Source organism: Diabrotica undecimpunctata, chromosome 7 (assembly GCF_040954645.1).
Source record: "Diabrotica undecimpunctata isolate CICGRU chromosome 7, icDiaUnde3, whole genome shotgun sequence".
In the NCBI taxonomy this organism is placed as follows: Eukaryota; Metazoa; Arthropoda; class Insecta; order Coleoptera; family Chrysomelidae; genus Diabrotica; species Diabrotica undecimpunctata.
Genome location: NC_092809.1, coordinates 158,060,113 through 158,081,661, shown reverse-complemented (window position 1 = coordinate 158,081,661; position 21,549 = coordinate 158,060,113). Strand labels below are relative to the sequence as shown.

Sequence of the window (21,549 nt, the reverse complement as noted above, 5' to 3'; positions counted from 1 at the left end):
AAATTAACTGATAGTCAATTGGAAAAATTAAGAAATTTGCCTACTTTACCTTTAGATGAAGGACTTACAGTTTTGACTCTATTTTTATCTAAACTGTATGAGCCTCAAAATAAGTTTAAACAATATCATGAATCCATAAATACATTAAGATATAATATTGCATTAAAAAAAATGCATCTAATGAAAAATTACCACCTTCGAAACCAGCATTATTACAACATTACTTAAGAGCAAAGTGGTAAATAAATGAATGGATTCAAGCAAAAAACAATATTATTTCATCTCTTGATCCATTAACCCATGGTTGGACAATGGAAAATAATTGTTTTGATTTTAATTATTTTGAAGGCGAAACTAGTTTAGATATGTTACAAAAGTATTTCTGCTCATGTACCGGAAAATGTTCTACGAAAAATTGAAATTGTATTTCCTATAATTTAGAATTCTGCGCAGTATGTGCATGTACACCAGAGAATTGTAAAAATGTTAAAGACGACTCTATTGAAGACAATGAAATCAGTTTATAAGATGGAAATCCTGTTGCTGTTGACAAAAATTTTCAAATTATTGACAATGAAAATGTATAATTAATATTATATTTTAATTTTATTATATTTTTTAATGAAAATTAATTATATATTGCTTAATGTATTTCACTGTAATAAAACATTCAATAATATAGTCACCACGTATATTAAAAGAAAAATTATATTATTATAGCATTGTAAAAAATTAATTTTAATTGTTTTAATTATAATATGTCTATATAAAAATAATTAGAAATATCTATTTTTTTAATAAATTGTACGTAATATTTGTATTGAATTAATTTTTTAAATTTAAACAAATATGTCTACACGCCTGTATCGCCGCAACCGCTGTACACACTTAGCGGTAGACTGCTCGAAAGGCATATTCGAAATATTTGGGTCCACGTTTTTAGCAAGATAGAAAAAAATTATCCTTGTCAAAATATTCTAACTTGTACTCGACTAAGCTATTTGTAGAATTGCAATTCATTTAGTAGTTTTTTAGAAAAAAAAATCCCAAAAATCACTAATTAAGGCATTTTTTCAAAAAAAAAAATGCAAATAACTCGAAAAGGAAGCATTTTTCGAAAAATTAAAAAAAAAGTGTTTATTTTGATGAGATACACCTAAAAAAACTGATTCCGAAGTAATTCGGTGAAATTGCTTTTTTGTATAAGTTATTTGTTAATAACAATTGCCGGCCCACTTGTAAAAATAAAAAAAAAATACATTTCATCTTGGAAAAATATATAGAATCGAATAAAAAAGGTTTGGTGTATTAGAAATTTAAAAAGAATTTTAGTCGGTATATTCTGTTTCTAAGCGTCTTTTGAGGGGTAAACCGCTCGCCTATAAAAAACACCAAACCTTAAGACTGATTTATCCTCTAGTAAATAAAAGTCTAACGAAAAATATAATATTTTCATTTTGACTATCCAATAAACGCATTTTTTTTCTACTTATCTAATAAACAAATGGACTATTTTGTAAATCATCATCATAAGTGACTCAACAATCCGTTGTGAATCTTGTCCTGCTCACAAAGAAGTCGCCACTCATATCGATTCCTGGCAACTTCCCTTGATCTTCTGACCCTTAGAATCTGTACAAATCTGGTTCTTTAATTTATATATAGTCCTAAAAGAAACGGATGGTAAAAAGAGCAAAATCAAAGAAGCAGCTCTAATTATGCTAAATGAGGCCAATTGTGTCGCGAATTCCTTGGCAGAATGTAGTAGGATCTGGGTACCCATATTGAAAGAGGAAGTTATTAAAGGGAAAATATCAGTATTGGTAAGTCAGTAACATATAGAGAATACATTATTTATGTTTTTTAAATAACAAACATATAAAATCGGAATTTGGTGTTTATTGAAGGTAAACTAAATGCACGATCAAATACTTACCATGTCGTGATAGTACTCGTATTATGAGGTTTTTTTTCCTGGTTTTCCCTCATAATTTACTATGGAATCACTAACAGGAGAATTTTACTGTCATCATGGCATGTATTTGTCTTTTTAAAGACGAATTACATGTTATGATCTTTTCTGACGGATATTCTCAAGTTAAAGTTGATTTCATATAATCGAATGAACTATCTTATAAGTAAAGTCGTCCCAGGAACGCAACTCAACAATATTGGCAATATCATTTTAAAGTCGTCTACTTTAAAATGTATAATGTATGTCTGAATTGTCAATATAGATGAGTCAGATAAAATTAAATTATTAGAAGAATTTTTCACTAAGTAACAAAAAACAAAATTTGTTTAATTTACTAATGTTTGTATTTTGAGAACGATTTCCAAAGTGGAAATTGAAACGTCAATAAACGTATTTTAACCTTTAATTGTGGCTTATTCTCATTTAAATAGTAATTAACTTTTAATTAGCTTCTAATTTTTCTTATTTGTTGTTATCATATATTTAAAGTCGCTTTTTAACCATTATAATAGTTTCCATAGCTAATTTTTGGCTATTTGTTTTAGAATTATTATACTAAGACGTGATTTTTTAAAGTTTAGGTTGGTAATAAAAATGGAAAAACGTGTAGAAAAATTGGTTTTAATTTTTTTAATTGTATTGTCTGAAGTAAACAAATAACCTTGCACTTTGTGATTGTTTTTTACCTTATTTTTAAAACGTGTTACAATAGATTTAAATATTTCATATATATTTGAATTATCATTTTATTGTTAAGCAAAATGATATTAAAAACTGAATAAAGTCACGCGTTATTATACAGTGTGATGCAAACGTATGGAACAAATTCATTATTTCAGAAACGGACAACTTAAAAATCTTACAACACATTAATTTCAATTTCTGAATGCTATATTATATGTTAGACATTACGTCAAACAAATGACGTAAGGGTGTATCGTGGTGCCGAATGCGGATCTGACCACTATATGGTGGTCGCAAAAATAACCATACACTACAGGAAAGTAAACAAGAACAAAATTGAACAGGAGAAGGTAGCAGCTTCCACAAAGATAAGATATAATATTGATAGCCTCAAACAAGAATCAGTACAATTCCTCTACAAACTTAGACTAGCCTCAAAACTAACTCACTTAACTCGAAGAGAAACAGCCGAAAAAGAATATCAAGATATAAAAAATTGCATTCATCAGGCGGCCAAAGAGGCATTGGGGTACGAAGAAGCTGACAAAAGAAAAAATCCTGAGTGGTGGAACGAAGAAGTAGGAAAATTAATCAAAGACAAAAAAAAGCTTATCAAACATGGCTATCCACGAAAGACTCAGAAGACCGCAGAATTTACAGCAGACTCAACAGGGAAGCAAAGAAGGAAGTCACTAAAAGAAAAAACGAAATGTGGGAAGAGAAATGCGAAGAGATGGACCGATGCTTAGGAGGAACCAAAGTGACACAAGCTTGGAAATTCATGAAAAGTATTAGAAAAGAAAGAAAAGATGAGGGAAATATAAACCTGATTCAAAATAAAAAGTGGGAAAAATATTACGAAACGCTATTAACAGAAAGTAGGCACGAATTTATGGAAAGACCTCACCATATCTCAATGACAGAAAACTCAGAGGTGCATAAGATAAACAAAGAAGAACTGAAAAAATAATTGAAACAAATGAAAAATGGAAAAGCACCCGGGCCTGGAGACATTCCCATCGAGTTGGTGAAACATGGACCGGATGCTCTTTTGGAAAGCATAGTGAATATTTTTAATAAATGCTTAATTGAAGGCCAAACGATTCCAGACGATTGGAATTTGGCCCACATTAGCCCCATTTATAAAAAGGGAGACAGAAAAGAATGCGGAAATTATAGAGGCATTAGCGTAACTAGCTCGCTGGGAAGGTTATATGGTCGTATATTGAAAAGAAGAATAGAAGAGGAGTATAAAGAAATTGAAGAACAAAGCGGCTTCAGAGCAGGAAGATCGTGCGTGGACAACACATTTACCCTTCAACAAGTAATTGAAAAACGAACAGCTCGAAACGTCCCTACACATCTGGTATTTATAGATCTGGAGAAGGCTTATGATACAGTTCCTTTAAAACTCTTATTTAGTGTCTTGACGAAAACGGACCTTAGTAAAACATATCTAAAAGCAATATTGAACATCTATAAATGTCCTCAAAACACTGTAAAAACAGGAAATACTTTCTCAAGGGTATTTACAGTAACGAAAGGCTTGAGACAAGGATGTTGTCTTTCCCCCACCCTATTCAAAATATATATCCAAGAAGCACTGCACCAGTGGAGACAAAAATGTGCGGGAATGGGGTTGAAGCTTAACAACCATTATCTGACAACGCTGTTCTTTGCAGATGAGCAAGTACTAATTGCAAGCTGTGAAGAAGATGCAGATTATATGCTTAGAAAGCTCAAAGATGAATACGAAAAATGGGGGATGAGTATGAATATGTCTAAAACAGAATATATGCGAATAGGCAATGAAGACGAAGACCTGGATTTGGAAATTAGACAAATGAAAAGGTGCTACGAATACAAATATTTGGGAAGTATTATCTGCAGTAAAGGAACAACGGAACGAGATATAGACTATAGAGTGCAACAAGGCAGGAAGAGTGTTCAAATTCTGAATTCGTTACTTTGGTCCAACAAAGCTACTATGAGAACTAAAATGACTATCTACAAAGTAATTGTAGAGCCCATTCTTACATATGGAGCAGAATGTTGGCAAATGACAGTAAAAGGAAAGAAAAAAGTTGACACGGTTGAAATGGACTACCTAAGAAGAGCTTGCCGTATATCAAGAGTAGAACGTATACCTAATTCTGAAATTAGAAGAAAAACAGATAGAGTACATACAACTTCTGAAAGAATAGAAACTAGACAGTTAATATGGTATGGACACGTACAGAGGATGGACGACAACAGATGGCCAAAAAGAGCTATGGAATACATCCAAGTAATAGAAGGAAACGAGGAAGACCAGCCAAGTCTTGGATACAAGGTGTTATGGAAACCATGAAAGATAGAGCCATTGATGAAGACACCTGGAGAGATAGAAAAAGATGGCGATCGAAATGCGGGAAGCGGCAGAAGCTGTAAGATCCCCGCTTATATATATATATATATATATATATATATATATATATATATATATATATATATATATATATATATACATTACGTCATCAGTGTTGGTGTAAAGACGTAGCCGAAGTTTTTTTTAAATTCTAACCGATATTACGGAACACCTCATTTGAAAGGTGCCCTTATCGCCTTTGCAACGATGTATTATGCTGCTGTAGCACAGGCAGCTAAACTGAAATGGAAATGGGCTGGACATAATGCACGTCTTAAGGATGGCCGATGGAATAAAGAAATCGGGAATTGGCTGCCATATGAAGGCAAAAGACCACGAGGAAGACCATAAATGCGCTGGAGCGACGATATTAAAAGAACTGCAGGAACAACGTGGAAGCGTCTTACAAACAACCGAAATGAATGACGAGAATTAGGAGAGGCCTATATTTGTCATCGAATGCCATAGTCTGTGGAGTACGCATTTCGATGCGCATCGCCCCGCCTCGAATTTTCCCATTGGCTCTTGACCTGGAAATCCCTATTTATCGCTCGAACAGCGCATATAAATATTGGCGATTCTCAGGTCAGCCAAGTCAGTCCCTCACGGGCTCTCCGAGAGCTTAGTGCTTTCGGGGCTCTGCTTCCTGCATTTATTTTCCATACTCTGTGGCTGAGAATTGTTTCAACTTAACTTGGTGTTTTATTTCGACGAAGAAATTGTCATGTAAGAAATATCTTGCCTTTTTCAAGGCAAGACACCGAAGATAAATATTTTCCAAGTCCATAACCCGAAAATGGACTTAAGTAGAGGAGCTTTCGACAGTATATTCGAAGCCCTCTACAGAGCACCAGGAGACAACAGAAGGTGGTTAGACCCTTATTTGTTCCCCCGAGGTGACATGGCGCCCGACAACGTGGTTAAAATCCGAACCCACGACCCAGCTCGAATTCACAGAAGGCAACACGCCATTGACTTCAACATGAGTTGAAGTCAAGAGAAGAATGGGGAGAACCACGTAGTGTTAGAAAGCAATACTCTAACACTCCGACATCGAGGCCTTCTGCAGACCTGATGCCTTCGACGTGCAGACACCTTTTACGAACCAGGCTTATTCGAAGTTAGAAGCCCCAGATGCCGATGGAAGTCCCGGAGTAGACCCAGTCATCGCCCCCTACCTACGTGGTTAGACGACCACGTAGGCTTCGGCACACTGGTACCCTACGAAACCCCGTTGGATATGGCAGATGGGATCCGGACGACCGAGAAGAAGACGAATCCGTTGGAGGCGTTGGCACGCCGACCGAGGATGGACCTGTAGGAGCTTGAGATGCCGTCATCACCACTGATCTCCCCCTGTAAGTAGTGCAGTGTTGTGTGAATTTCTTTTTGAACATTTTACTTGTATTTTTATGCTTATTTTCTTGTGTATTTTCACATTTGTATTTTTTAATTAATAAATATTTTTCCCAGCCGCAGAGTCTCCAGAGGAGGGGGATGTCATCGAATGCCATAATCTGTGGAGTACGCATTTCGATGCGCATCGCCCCGCCTCGAATTTTCCCATTGGCTCTTGACCTGGAAATCCCTATTTATCGCTCGAACAGCGCATATAAATATTGGCGATTCTTAGGTCAGCCACGTCAGTCCCTCACGGGCTCTCCGAGAGCTTAGTGCTCTCGGGGCTCTGCTTCCTGCATTTATTTTCCATACTCTGTGGCTGAGAATTGTTTCAACTTAACTTGGTGTTTTATTTCGACGAAGAAATTGTCATGTAAGAAATATCTTGCCTTTTTCAAGGCAAGACACCGAAGATAAATATTTTCCAAGTCCATAACCCGAAAATGGACTTAAGTAGAGGAGCTCTCGACAGTATATTCGAAACCCTCTACAGAGCACCCGGAGACAACAGAAGGTGGTTAGACCCTTATTTGTTCCCCCGAGGTGACATATTCGGCAATTCGAATAGAGAGAAGGGCTTTAAAAAAAATTTTCATTAAATAGCAATTTTCTTAGATATGGACCTAAAACCTGGGTTACGACTATTTTTAAAAATAAACTCTAATTGGGACTAATTCGCAAATACGCAATGTTGAACAGAAAAGTAAGCTACAGCTATTTTGTGAATTATTAATTTACAACTTGTTTAGTTAACCTGGTAAGTCTTAATAATTGTGTAGAAAAAGATACATAATTCGACCTTCTAAATAATACATGTTTTTAAGATATTTGTTTACCTAATCACGACATGGTCGACACGCTCTTGTATCAACCGAAGTTTAATATTCCCCCAATTGAATTCAATTATTCAAATAATTGTACAACTGTATGTGGTATTTTAAAACGGTAAACACTTTTTTTTTAATTATTAATATTTTTAGATAACAGTCAGTAAATTTATATAATCTAATGTCTCCTAACTACTAACGCAGGGGACTATTGATAGCAACATAAAGATTATTAAAATTTTTACCATTTTTGAGAAACAGTGCCTTATTACAAGTAATTTATCTCAGTAGTAATAGAAATATTTATTTTGTCATAGCAGAAATTAGAAATATGATCAGATTTTAAATAAGACTAACAAGCAGGAAGTGACAAAGAACACAATGTCCTAACGATACAAATATATACAATATATTACCCAGAGAACTTAAAAGTACATTAGAAGACTTTAAAAATCCTACATTAAAAAATTATAAAACGAACGTTTCAAAAGAAGATCACTTGATATGGAAGGCAACGAAAAAAATTAAAAGAGACCAACAAATTATGTATCTCCACTTAAAACCAACAGCGACAGTTGGGCAAGATCTTATCAAAAAATGGAGCAGACATTGGATGATTCTTCTTCTTTAGGCTTCTTAGCGAAGATTGGCGATGACCTCTGCAAAGTCTTCCCTATTTTGGCTTTCCTTATTAAACTTTGAAAGTCTAATCCTGTCCAATCTTTGATGTTGCGCAGCCAAGTCATTTGTCGTCTGATTATCTGAAGGAAATATCCAGCCCCATAGAACATAATAATATAACAAATACTAATGATAAACATTTTCAATTTTAACAGATTTCTGGGCACCGTGTCTGTCTTAGGTGTCTTAGCTGACATTGAACTTTAAAAATAAATACAGCAAGGAAAATGAAATACAGCTCCAATTTAGAGCTATAATGAAATTTGAAAAATAGTTGACAATCTACATATCTATGATACAATCTATAAATAAAATAGGATGACAAAGAAGTAAGTACTCCCAAGGTATTTTACCACTATTTGTCAAAATTTTTGAAATCTATTTTTAAAAAGACTTGAAAGTAAAATTAACATTAATTTTTTTGAAAACACAAGCATTTTACTATAAAACAGTGTCATAAAATCGTTAACTAATAAAAAGTTTAGAAGACAATAAAGTTTGCAGTACAGCATTTTCGGACGTATAAAAATCATTCGTACGTGTTCGTTTAAATTTTTAACAATTACTACCTCGCTATAAAATTCAACGTTAATAATCGCGTATTCCAAATTAAGTTTAACCTTAGGTCGAGGAGTGGCATTATGATATGCCACAGGGTTCCAAGATTAGGATAGGATTAGGTTCCAAAATTAATTTTGTTTCTCTTTCTGCTATGTCTTACCTATAGAATTACATATGTAATGATTGTGCAGATTGGCTCCCAAATAAATTTGTAACGGCGAATGCGTGTATAGAAGTGTAACTTCCACCGACAGTCCCACTGGACTGCCACACCTTTTTTTTTTAGGTGTAACAATTATAATTTCTAGTTTTTTCTTATACCAAAACAAATACCAACGTTAAGTTATGTTATATTTTTTTTTCTATTCTGATGTTTATTTAATAAAGAAACAGGCTTCAGTTTTCTAAAAGGTGGTCCATATCCTCTTCCTTTACCCCAAATTAATATGTAACTGTTTTGTGTTGTTTGTGTTACATTTAAATATAAACTATAAAAAAATAATTATAACATTTTCCTATAATACGAGTATATGCTATTACTTGAGATCGACATGATAAATATATTTTAGAAAAATAATTATGCAGTTTTATGTTTAACATTAAGTATTTTGAAAAATAATGACTTTTATCGTTACAGAACAAAGTATAGTATTTAAATGAAAAGTATTGATTAATTGAAAAATTGTGCTAAATACGATATTTTTTGTCACTGGAGTAATATATATATATATATATATATATATATATATATATATATATATATATATATATATATATATATATATATATATATATAGAGAGAGAGAGAGAGAGAGAGAGAGAGAGAGAGAGAGAGAGAGAGAGAGAGAGAGAGAGAGAGAGAGAGAGAGAGAGAGAGTGAAGTGTGGTATTTGTGGACGGAATATAAAAAGTTTTATTTTGAGCTTTTGAATATAAAGAGTTTTATTTAGTATGTTCTCTTCAATAGAAATTGAAAAATGAATTGAGAGAGAATAGTATTGACATTCTTCTTTCACATGTAAGGGTCCACAGTTACCCGTTACTTTAGGGTAACTGTGGACCCTGACGGGGAGACTGTGGTTTGCTTGGTGAAGTTCACTTTGTAGTTATTATAATGAAAGTTGTTATTGTGGTTTAAAATTAAAGCAACATTAAAAATGCAGAAACGAAAATTTATATTAAAAATCATGAAACAACAAACAGCTAGGCAATATTTTTGAATCTCCTTTAATCCTCACAACACGTAACGATGTTTTCATCTTCTGATTTTGGGTCGTTCAGTATTCATAATATCTTATCATAAGCGAACAACAGAGGCTCGTTTTCTCACGAAATTTAACGTATTTCCCACGCATCGTTTCAAACATTGGATTATTACGACTCATTTCACTGCCTTAATTTGACATATTAGTCCAACCGAATGAGTAACTGCTCGTTTGTTTATTTGTACCACGATGTATTTTCCTGGTATTATATTATCGTCAATGGGTTTTTGAACTCGAGGTTCCGCACCTTCTTCCATATTGTCATTTGGAGCTTTATATGAGTCATCACTCTCTGCATGAACGACTTCTTCGGAATAATTGTCATTGTCACTACTTAATTTTAATAGTTTCTTGAATGTATTCTTCGAAGCTTTTGTCTCAGTTTTTGATAACTGTAGGTGTTTTAAATAGGTTTTAGTTGTGATCACCTTAGCAACATCTATTCTTTTCCTCTTCCTTTGCTCTAGCTTCGGAGAAGGTTTTACTGCTACTAGTAGAACGTTCTCCCAGGATGCAATGGAAGTTGATGGAATGCAATTCTGGCTTTCTGTGGTAGAGCTGCAAGCAAATGTACATGAGATCGTATTTTTTTTACCCGTAGAACTTTGCTCGTCAGTGATAGTGTCAGAAACGTTTTTCTGTTCATAATATCGTTTTAACTTTTCGAAATTAAACTTTTCTTTGTAAATGGAATGTCGATTTAGATAAAAAATACCTGTTTTTTTTAAAGCCATTCACCACAACAGGTTTTCGAATACTGCACTAAACGTTTTCCAAAAGGTTGAAAAATTCGCATTTTGTTAGCTGTTTTGCTAAATTTTTGCGCTGCCAACGTGTTAACAAAGCATTTCATAAAGACTTGAGTCCCTTGAAGAAAGACACATCCAAAGGCTGCAATTTTGCAAAAGTATGTGGTGATAATTTAAGAATAGTCACATATTCTGTCATAGACAACGCATGATAGGCAACGAGGATCATAGATGGCAATATGGATCCGTCGGCATTAGCACATGCCAGAACTGTTGTTGTTTTACGTCCTGAGCTTGCAGTTTACCTTTGTGCTATTTCTCCGATTCCAGTTACAACCTTAGTACGGCTGGGGTCATAATTAAAAGCCGTTTCATCTGCATTCCATATCCTAGCAGGGTATTGATGAAGTTGTAAATTATTCATAATAGTTTCCAGTTGATCACAAAAATCGTAAACAACAAATGCGTCAATTTGTTGTCTTACACGTGATGCTTCAATTATCTTGGGTTTCTTAATAGAAAGTCGGTTGCGTTTTGAAAAATTCAGAAACCAATCTTAACCGGGCTTCCCCTTTCCAAAGGGTGTTTGCAGATTATTTTGCTGAACATATAACTGTACAGTGTTGACTATTTCTTTGCGAGATAGTCCAAACCCCCATTTACACATAGTTTTTATTTGAAAAGCCAAAATGTCTTTATTTTCTTTAGAAAGGGCAGTTCTACCACGTCCACCAGCTGGTTATTAATTATTTGTCACGACCTCGTTAAAGATACATGCTTTAATAAAACCTTGCATTTTGTAGAACAAAAATGTTTTCCGTTAATTTAGATAATTCCTTAAAAGTTAACAAAAAAAATGTAGGAGAACGTGGGTGGTAAATTATATAAATATTAACTAACCAACAGAAAAAAAATCCGGTGGTTAGTAATTATTTTTTATGACCTCGTTAATGATACATATTTGAAAGGAAGGACTCTTAGATAAAACCTTGCGTTAGAAATAAATTATAGGGAATCGTCAAATCAACCCCTTCTAGCTACCACAAACGCAAATTGTTGTAAGGGCAAAAGTTGGACGTTTTGTCAAAATGGAACTACTCGCAAAAAATTAGCTTGTTAATAAAAACTAAAGGGTGGAAATGGGCCTGGGATCCCAGACTATGCCTTTATTTGATAACAAAAATTATCATAATTGCAAATTCCTGTTGCAACTTAATTTATCCTGTAGATATCGTTTTGTCGTGATCAATCAGCTAGACCCTCATCGAGTGAAATTCAAATACCACCCTAGTCTTTCCTCGTACAGCTTGCTCGATGTAGGTCCACCATTATGGTCGAACCATATCCGATTTGACTATGATTACACCATAACCAAAAGGCGATAGTTTCTTTGCTCCCTTAGACATACTCTACCTGCCACTGTACTATACGTATTTCATTGTTTTAACATCATCAGATATAGCTTGATAGTTAGACGAGATGATAAATGTATCCATTCGTATATTGGTGGTTAATACACAATATTTTAGTTAGTAAAAGACTAGTGCACTCTAAATTAATTCCTTGAATATTTTTTAATAGAAAGTTTGTCCACAATGAGCTTTAAGAGTTGCCTGATAACAACTTATATTGAAATATATTATATTATTATCTTAAATATTAAAGAGTTTCAGAATGTGGTTAGTGTACATATATGTCTAGTATACTTTGTATTAGATATCATGTATGCTTGATGCAATTGTGGCTATAATACCTCGAAGATAATGACAAATAAGCAATAGATATTTACTATTGAGCTTTAAGAACATCGACTTGCATTTTTGTAGAGGAGAAGAAGGTATAGACAATATTGATTCTATATCTTTTCAAAACCAGTAAGTTTGTGATGATGATGATAGTGTTTTTGGCATGGAAACTAGTCCTTTAGCCACAGATTTTGAATGATTTATGTAAGGTTTATGAATTAAAACTTAATTGTACCAAATTTATATTATATATCCGGATGCATAAGTGATTACATTGTCATATGAGTTCATTGTCATATTGATTTCTGATTCAGTGCTAGTAGGTTTACTGGAAGTTGCACATTACTTTTAGCCAGGTTTTCATAAAATGTAGATGAGAGTGCTTTATTTTTAATACATCCCAACAGGATGTAATTAACATCACACTGGCAAATATTATCGCATAAACACTTTTCAGAGAGTTTGTGAGTTTATATAATACAACTAATTCCACAAAATAACAAAACCCTCTCGAAATGGATAAATTTCTAGAATAGGTTGACAATTTCTAAACAACAACTGATTCATTTTAAGACGTGCAAATGGAATATCAAAATACGGTCCAAAAGTAAACTGTTAGTTGAAGTGTACAGAATTCCATCCTTCCTGTCAATTCCGGTGTTCTAGTGCCTAAACCATTTTTTTTTTTCGTTTATTATCTGTTCTAAACGGAACTATCTTTACTGCAAATTAACCTTAGAAATTATTCGACGAAATATTTTAGGTGTTGTTTTTACGATTAATTAGCGAGAGACTAACTTTGCGATGCATTAAAATGTTTAACCACATCTACTTGCACAACCCCAGCCTGAGTCATATCAACCGACAGGTTGGCCTTATAACAGTTGTTCAATTACTTCTTATCATTATTAAATCGCAGAAAAACATTATTATGACAAACATTGTTTACATTTTATTTACAATTTAGGAACAAAAGTGCATACATTTCAAATACCTGTCATAAAGATATACTGATAATTTTTATGAATACATAAAAGTATTTACTGGGTCGGCTGACTTTATTTTGATCTGAAAATAACGTGTATAATTAGGTCTTTACATTGGTTTGTGTTATACTTGCAATAACACTTCGGTACACGGGTGATACTTTGATACAAGTAAGAACGGGTTGGGTCTGAGAAGCCCAAAAAGTAAACTAGGAATTTTTTATGTTTAATTTTGTAACAACAGGTTTGCGCTTGGGTGTATAGAAGAATCCTGAAGATATCATGGACCGAGCATGTAACAAACAACGAAGTCTTGAGAAGAATCAACAAAAGAATGGAAGTATTGGAAACCATCAAGACACGAAAGCTGCAATACCTGGGGCATGTTATGCGTAATGAGAGATACAAACTACTTCAATTGATTATACAAGGGAAGTCCAGGGCAAGAGAAGTGTAGGAAGAAGAAGAATCTTATGGTTGCGTAAATTAAGGGAATGATACGGATGCACATCAATTGAACTATTCAGAGCAGCAGCATCTAAGATCAGAATAGCCATGATGATTGCCAACCTCCGTCGCGGAGATGGCACGTGAAGAAGAAGGTTTGCGCTGCATATACTAGAACTACTACTAAAGACAACTTACATACATTAAAAGAAAATGAACTTCTCTTATAATACTAAAACTAAAAATATAAAAGAAATTACGTACTACAATATGGCCGATATTTAAAAAACACCTTGTATATTACTTATTCAGTCATTTTATCAATGCATATGCGACAAACAGGTACGGTATGTTCCAATCAAATAAATTTTTTACAATAGTGACACATGTATCGAGTTTTACGATCTCTACAAAAAGCACAACTCTCCCTTTTATTTTGCAATTCCGCAGGTGCTTGTACTGGTCCAACACCACTGAGTTTAGTAGCAAGCTCTCTTATATCTCGTGCCAAATGAGGAGATTGAGCTCTTTCTTTTATATTGTCCATTTCTAACTAAAGACCTAGTTCTTTAAAAAAAATCTTCTTTTGCTTGTTTTTAGATCCAGTTTGTTAGTTCTCTGTATCACAAATGCATTTATTGCAGCAACATCAAGCAATCCATAAAAGATGACCATGGGCCAACGTTTTGTATTTCTTGCGACAGTACCGAAACCTCGAAGTTTTTCAACCGTGTCCACACCACTTTTCGTAGGGTTATAGAACGTTATTACTTCAGGTTTACTTTCGTCACCCGTTGTCGGGTCGATTTGGTCATCACCGTCTAGGGTTAATAAAAAAACAACATGTTTTTGGTATATAGGACAATAGCGTTATATCTTTGGTAAATCCAAACATAGTTGATTTTGGCGATGTATTGTTCAATAAAAATTCGATTGGGATATGCCTTTTGTTTTTCCGCAGGGTGCCTACAATTCTTAGACTATGATTAGTCAGTAAATTTTGTGCGACTTCAATTGATGTAAACCAATTGTCCATTGTGACATTCCGGTTGGATTTGGAGATTGGTTTGCCAAGCCGCTCAACCACATCGTAAGCTGCAGAACTGATAGAATATGGACCTGGTGGTTGTGTACCGGCATAGATTTCTAATTGATAAGCATAGAAAGTGTTTTTTTTTTTACGTTTTTTTGGAGAAATTGTAAACAATTGAGCCGTAGTCCAGTTTGGAACGTACTAGGGCCTTGTAAATATATATTAATATAGAAGAGTCGGCGCCCCATTTTTTGTTTACGAGTGGTCGTAATCAATTTATTCTAGGCTGACATGTCCTTTTTGAATATTCTAAATGTATCTTCCAAGTTAGTTTTTGGTCAAAGTCACTACCAAGGAATCTAACTTCGTCTACATATTTAAGCTGTCCTTCATTTAAATATAAGTTCTTCGGTTGTATTTGGTGACTTTTCGTAAAACATATTGCTTTGGTTTTAAGGGTATTGAACTGAAGACCACTTGTGAATGACCATTCTTCAATATGATTTATGGCTTTTTGGACATTGTTATGGATGGTTATTAGGTTCTTTTCTCTACAAAGTATAACTAAATCATCTGCATATAGCCTAGCTTTTACAGGATGTTTAATTTTTGCGGTAATAGAATTCATGGCTACAGGAAACAGAGTAGTGCTAAGGTTCGAGCCGTGTGGTATAACATTTTCTTGATTTTTGTTGAGGAATATACGCTGTCTACTCTGACTTGAAATTGTCTATTTTTTAATAAGTTTGATATGTATTTGAGTATATTATCTCTTATTTTCCCATCGCTGAGCGTTTTTAAAATTGAATATTTCCATACTGAATTGTAGGCTTTACTAATGTCGAAAAATATTCCAATATAGAGTTGTTTAATTGGGAAAGCCTCATGTATTTCCGATTCTTCATCAACAAGGTTGTCTACAGTAAAACGACGCTTTCGGAAGCCACTTTGTTCTGGTTTAATTAGTTTCTTTAATTCCAGATACCACATGAGTCTGTTATTTATTATTTCCTCTAGTATTTTGCCCATACTACAAGTAAGAGATATGTGTTTCGGGATCTGATTTTGATTTACTTTGTTTAGGAATAGGAATTATTATTGAATTTCTCCAGGATACTGGAAATACATTTTTCGAAAAGATTAGGTTGTACATGCTGAGTAAGTATTCTTTAGATGGTTAAGTGAGGTTTTTTAGAAAAATAGTGGGTATATTATCTGGCCCAGGGCATGAGTTCTTGCAGTTTTTCATTACTGTTTCTAATTCATACATTGATTTTGGAAAGTTTATTTCGCTGTTATTTCTTTTCAATCTTTCTTTTTGTAAAATCTTAAATTAATGAATTTCTCTTTGTTGTCATTTTTATTGCAAATCAGTGATTGATAAAAATGAACATCACGATAAAAGGAAGCAGAATAGCCATACTAGGTGTATATGGAATTAATGAGGACGCATTGGTCAACAGTAAAGATACATTTTTCGAACAACTGAACGATGAAATTATAAAAGTAGGAACATCTAGGGAGATCATACTTCTAGGAGACTTCAACAGCAGAGTTGGATGGAAATTGAACAACAAAGTGGTAGGAACACACGGTGAAAATACCAGAAATGATAATGGAACCAGATTAATAACAACATGCACCCAAAATAACTTAAAAATATTAAATAGATTTTATCCACATCGCGATATACACAAATACACGTGGATACAACAGACCAGAAATCTGAAATCTATAATAGATTATAGCATTGTAAGACAGAGAACTAAAATTAAAATACAAGATGTTCGAGAAGCCAGAGGGCCATCATGTGGCACCGATCATCATTTGGTAAAAGTTAAAACGATACTTCCAAACAGGTGCGAAAAAGAAAAAGAGCACATCAAGTCAAATCAGTTAATAAAACAAGTACGCTACAACCTAGACAGTTTAAACCATGAGAGTGTAAAGCTACTGTATAAAAAACGATTAGACCAGAAATTAGAAATGGGTAATTTCTAAAATACCGAAGAACACTACGAACACATCAAAAGGGCGATTCATTTAGCAGCAGAAGAAGCACTGGGGAAATGTGACGAAAATCATAAAGGAATAAAACCATACTGGTGGGATGCAGAAATAGAGAAGGAAATTAAAGATAAACGTCGGAAATACCAAACATTCTTAACAACAAAAACAGAAAACGATAAAACAATTTACAAAGAAGCACAAGCCAAAGTAAGAAAAAAGATCACTCAAAAAAAGAACGAATCATGGGAACAGAACTGCCAAAAGATCAACACCTACATAGGAGGTAGAAGAAGCACAGAGAGTTGGAGATTGATTAAAAGTATGAGAAATAATAAGAAAAAAGACGTTATATCAACAATAACAACAGAAAAATGGGAAGAATATTTCAAAAAATTACTAACAGAACAAAGACCAGAATTTGCTAACATGGAAGACAACACGATACGTATACGTATAAATTCATCACCATTACAAATAAGTAAATCAGAGATGGAAGAAATAACCAAATCCCTGAAAAATGGAAAATCCCCTGGTCCTGGTGACATCCCTGCAGAATTAGTGAAAGCCGGTACAGACAAACTCCAGGAACAGTTAAGAAAACTCTTTCAAGACTGCTTGAATGGAGCCGAATTACCAAAAGAGTGGAAATTATCTATCATGTCAACTATCCACAAAAAGGGCAGCAAGGATCAGTGTGAAAATTACAGAGGAATTGCGGTAAACAGCACAATAAGTAGGATGTATGGGAAACTTATTAAGAACAAAATAGAAAATGACTATAGAGATTACGAAGCAGAGGAACAAGCTGGTTTTAGAGCTGGGCGATCCACAGTAGACCACCTGTACTCTATTACGCAAGTTATTGAAAAAAAAAATCAGCCGTCAATAAAGAAGTTCACCTGATGTACGTAGACTTACAAAAAACATATGACAGTGTACCCCTAAGTAAACTATGGTCAACCCTACAGCAAACCAACATTAAGCATGGTCTCATCAAAGCAGTCTAAAGTCTGTATAATGGAATGACTGCAAAAATTAAAACTGGATCAAGGATATCTGAAGAATTTAAGGTCACGAAAGGACTAAAGCAGGGTTGCTGTATTTTGCCTACCCTTTTCAAAATTTATCTGGAACAAGCACTCAAGCTGTGGAAAAGAAAATGTAATGGCATGGGAATTCCTCTCAATGACGAGACTACACTGTACACCTTATGTTTCGCTGATGACCAAATACTGATTGCTCAGGATCATGACGACTTGAGTTACATGACTCGGAAGCTAATAGAAGAATATAACAAATGGGGTCTCGAAGTCAACATTAAGAAAACTGAAGCCATGTGTATTGGAGGGACAAAACAGTCCATTATATTAGACGATGGGGTAGAAATTGGAAACTGTGATGAATACAAGTACCTGAGTATGAAGATAACTGAAGATGGAACACTCGATGCTGCTATAAAAGACAGAAACATACAGGGTAGAAGAGCCATATCCATGATGAACGGAATTCTGTGGGACCAAACAATATCTAAAGCGAACAAACAACTCATATACAACACCATACTTAAAAGTGTAATCACATATGGCAGCGAAGTTTGGCAAATGAAACAAAGAACAGAGAAACTGTTACTAGCAACAGAAATGGACTTCTGGAGAAGAGCAGCAGGAAAATCAAGAAGAGATCGAATACCAAATGAGAGAATACAAGAAATGATGGGAGTCAAGCATACAATAGTTGATGACACAAAAACAAAACAGTTAATATGGTACGGCCATGTACAGAGAATGCCAGATGACAGGATTGCAAAACAGGTTTTGACGTGGACACCACAAGGGAGAAGGAAAAGGGGAAGGCCGAAAGGCGTCGGAGAACGCTGTAAACCGATAGTAGTAGTAGTAGTCATTTTTATTGCAACTCCTTCCTTATTTTTATCATTTTCGTTGGTGTTGCCAGAGTATATCTCTCATAATATGCTTTGGCTGTTGGTTTCCTACTAAAACTTTCCCTCTGCTGTTCTAACGTGTTTCAATCAATCCTAAAATTTACAAGTTGTGTTTGTTCATATTGTATGTATTATTATTTTTATTAAATTCCTAGTGCAGAATTATAACTATAAATATTATATACACATGCTAGCCTGATAGTATTTTTCGGAACCCTGCGTATGCGTGCTGCGGTTATTAAAAATTAATTATTTATTTTCTCGATGAAAATGACCTGACCAATTATTCATTTAATAGATCAATTATAACGTTTTTATTTCCAATAAAATGTGATAATTTACTTTTAGTGATACAGAAAATCTGTCATAATTAATAAAAAATTTATTGGTATTGACCAACTAATAGAACAAATTAACATTTTTAAAACATTTTCCTGATTACTATGTTATTTATTTTTTTATTTCTATTTTTGTTACCTTTGCTCTATAATAAATTTCATAGCTACATTATTTCTAACTTAGGTATACTGTTTATTTGGTTTGAATGAAAATAATACTCCAATTATGTATTCAAAACATTTACAACGTGAACAATATGTTAATAGAAGTTTTTATAACCATTTAGATTCCAATTCGACAAAAGCTTTATTTATTTGCCTACCTTATCCTGTAAAAGGTTCAAATACAATAGAGATGGATTTCTACATTTATTCATACAGGCATACACAGACCAGTCTTCGTGTCATATCATTGATTAACGCTAGATAGATAGATAGATAGATAGATAGATAGATAGATTTAGAGAGGTGGCCTTTTGGCCTATTTTACTGCAACCTGTTTAGATTTATTGTGGTCCTCTAATCATAGATAACATTCTCTATCCTGACCCTTTTTATAAAGTCTAATAGCTTCGAGACTGTACCTTCCATGTAGCTATTTGGCGGTGGATTTTCTTCTCTTAATGCAAAGAACCGCACATTTGACAGACATAAAATGTGCTCTGTTGTTTCTTCTTCGAGGTGACAGAAGAAACAGGTCATCATCTAATAATCCCATCAGCTTCAAGTGCCTATTCAGCTTACAGTGTCCTGTTAGATGACCTACTATGGCTTTGACTGTTTTCCAGTCTTTGCATATTAGGTCTGCCGTAAATTTTGGCGAATGTTCTGTAATGAACTGTTTTGCCTGTCTTTGTCCTGGTGACTTTCTCCACCATTCGAGAGATTTGTGAGCTACCCACTTCCTTGTAGCCGTTCTTGTTACTGACTTTGCAACGCCGCAGAAAGGTTCCGCTCCAATAAATGACATTGATGAGCTTGTTTGGCAATTTCATCTGCTTTTTCATTGCCCTTATGATCCTCGTGCGCCGGTACCCAGGCTACCGTAACCTTGCTGCGGTCTCCTGGTTTATTTACGGCAAACACAATCCCATACTAGCTTAGAATTGACCTCTACAGAATTGAGTGCCTTAAGCGCTCACTGATTATCTGTGAAGATGGCAACTAAACAGAACGTTCTTTCCTGTCTTTCTGGTTCTTCCAAGCAGTGATGGATTGCCATTAGTTCCGCCTGGAAAACTGTCAAATCCTTACATAGACTTACCGGAAAATGTATCCCTTGATTTGTCCCTACTATGCACACCCTCCGATGTTTTTGAGCCCTCAGTGTACCAGGTAGCTTGTATGTTTACATCTTTATTCCAGTCTTTCCTGCCCATATCTTAATTGTGAACTTATTGTTAAAGCTATATATCGTAGCTGTTGCATCGACAGTTTAACCCATCACAATATCGGCTTTTAGCTCCTCGATTATCTTTCTGTTGTCAGCACCATGCATCTGGCTTATATGTCGCTGACTATGGATTAATCTGTGCATTACTGATCTGGCTTTACCCTGTATAAAGATATGAAGTGGTGGTAGATTCAGCAGGACTTACAACGATGCAGTAGGAATTGTTTCTATGGCCCCCATAATGGCATGCTAGCCTTTGTGTATTATCTAGCAGCCTTCGTGCTACCACTTGCTACGTCTTTGTTAACCACGTCACTGAGCCATAGGTTATCATGGGTATAATAACTTTTGTGTATAACCATAGGGTCATTTTGGGGTCCCCAATTCTTACCGCACATTCTTCTACATCTGCCCAGGGACATAGTAGCTTTCTGTGTGGTTTTCAAAATGTGAGTATTCCATGTAAGCCTATGATCAATATACAGCCCAAGGTATTTTGTTTCTTGGGCAAATGAAATCTCTGTTCCTCCCAGAACCGGTGGTTTTAGGCTAGTAGTGGGCCTTTTACAATTAAACAGATCCTATCTAGTACATATGAATTCAATATGTCACTAAACATATGGTACATTGATTGTGGACGAGCATATGACATAATAAACCAACATAAACTAATCAACACATTAAAATATTTTGATTTTTCATATAAAATATTTTAGATAAAATAATACACTTAACTTAAATGAAACCAAAGTTAAAGTTACGATAGAATTTCATGTCTCAGGGGCAGCTTTAAAATCACTAAAGGCCTACGACAAGGTGACCCCCTGTCTACTGTATTTTTTAATCTAATACTGAAAAGAATTTTAAGGAAAAGCAATGTGTGCAGTTACGACTCAATCTACCACCACAGACATCAATACGAAGCATACGCATAATATAACAAGAAGACCAGAAATAAGAGAAATTTTTAAAAGACTTGAAAGACTAGCTAAGAAGTATGGGCTGGAAGTAAATGAACAGAAAACAAAGTAATGGAGATAAAAAAAAATATTGAACATAGATTTAGGACAATGTTGTAAATATCTTCACTAGACAAGGAATATTA

The 21,549-nt window shown here is 34.3% G+C and overlaps 1 protein-coding gene across 1 annotated transcript in view; it reads left to right on the top strand.

Annotated features, from left to right (window-relative positions):
- LOC140446083 (ATP-binding cassette subfamily G member 4-like) overlaps window positions 1-21,549 on the top strand; it is a 125,825-nt gene that overhangs the window by 79,975 nt on the left and 24,301 nt on the right. The window lies entirely within an intron of this gene.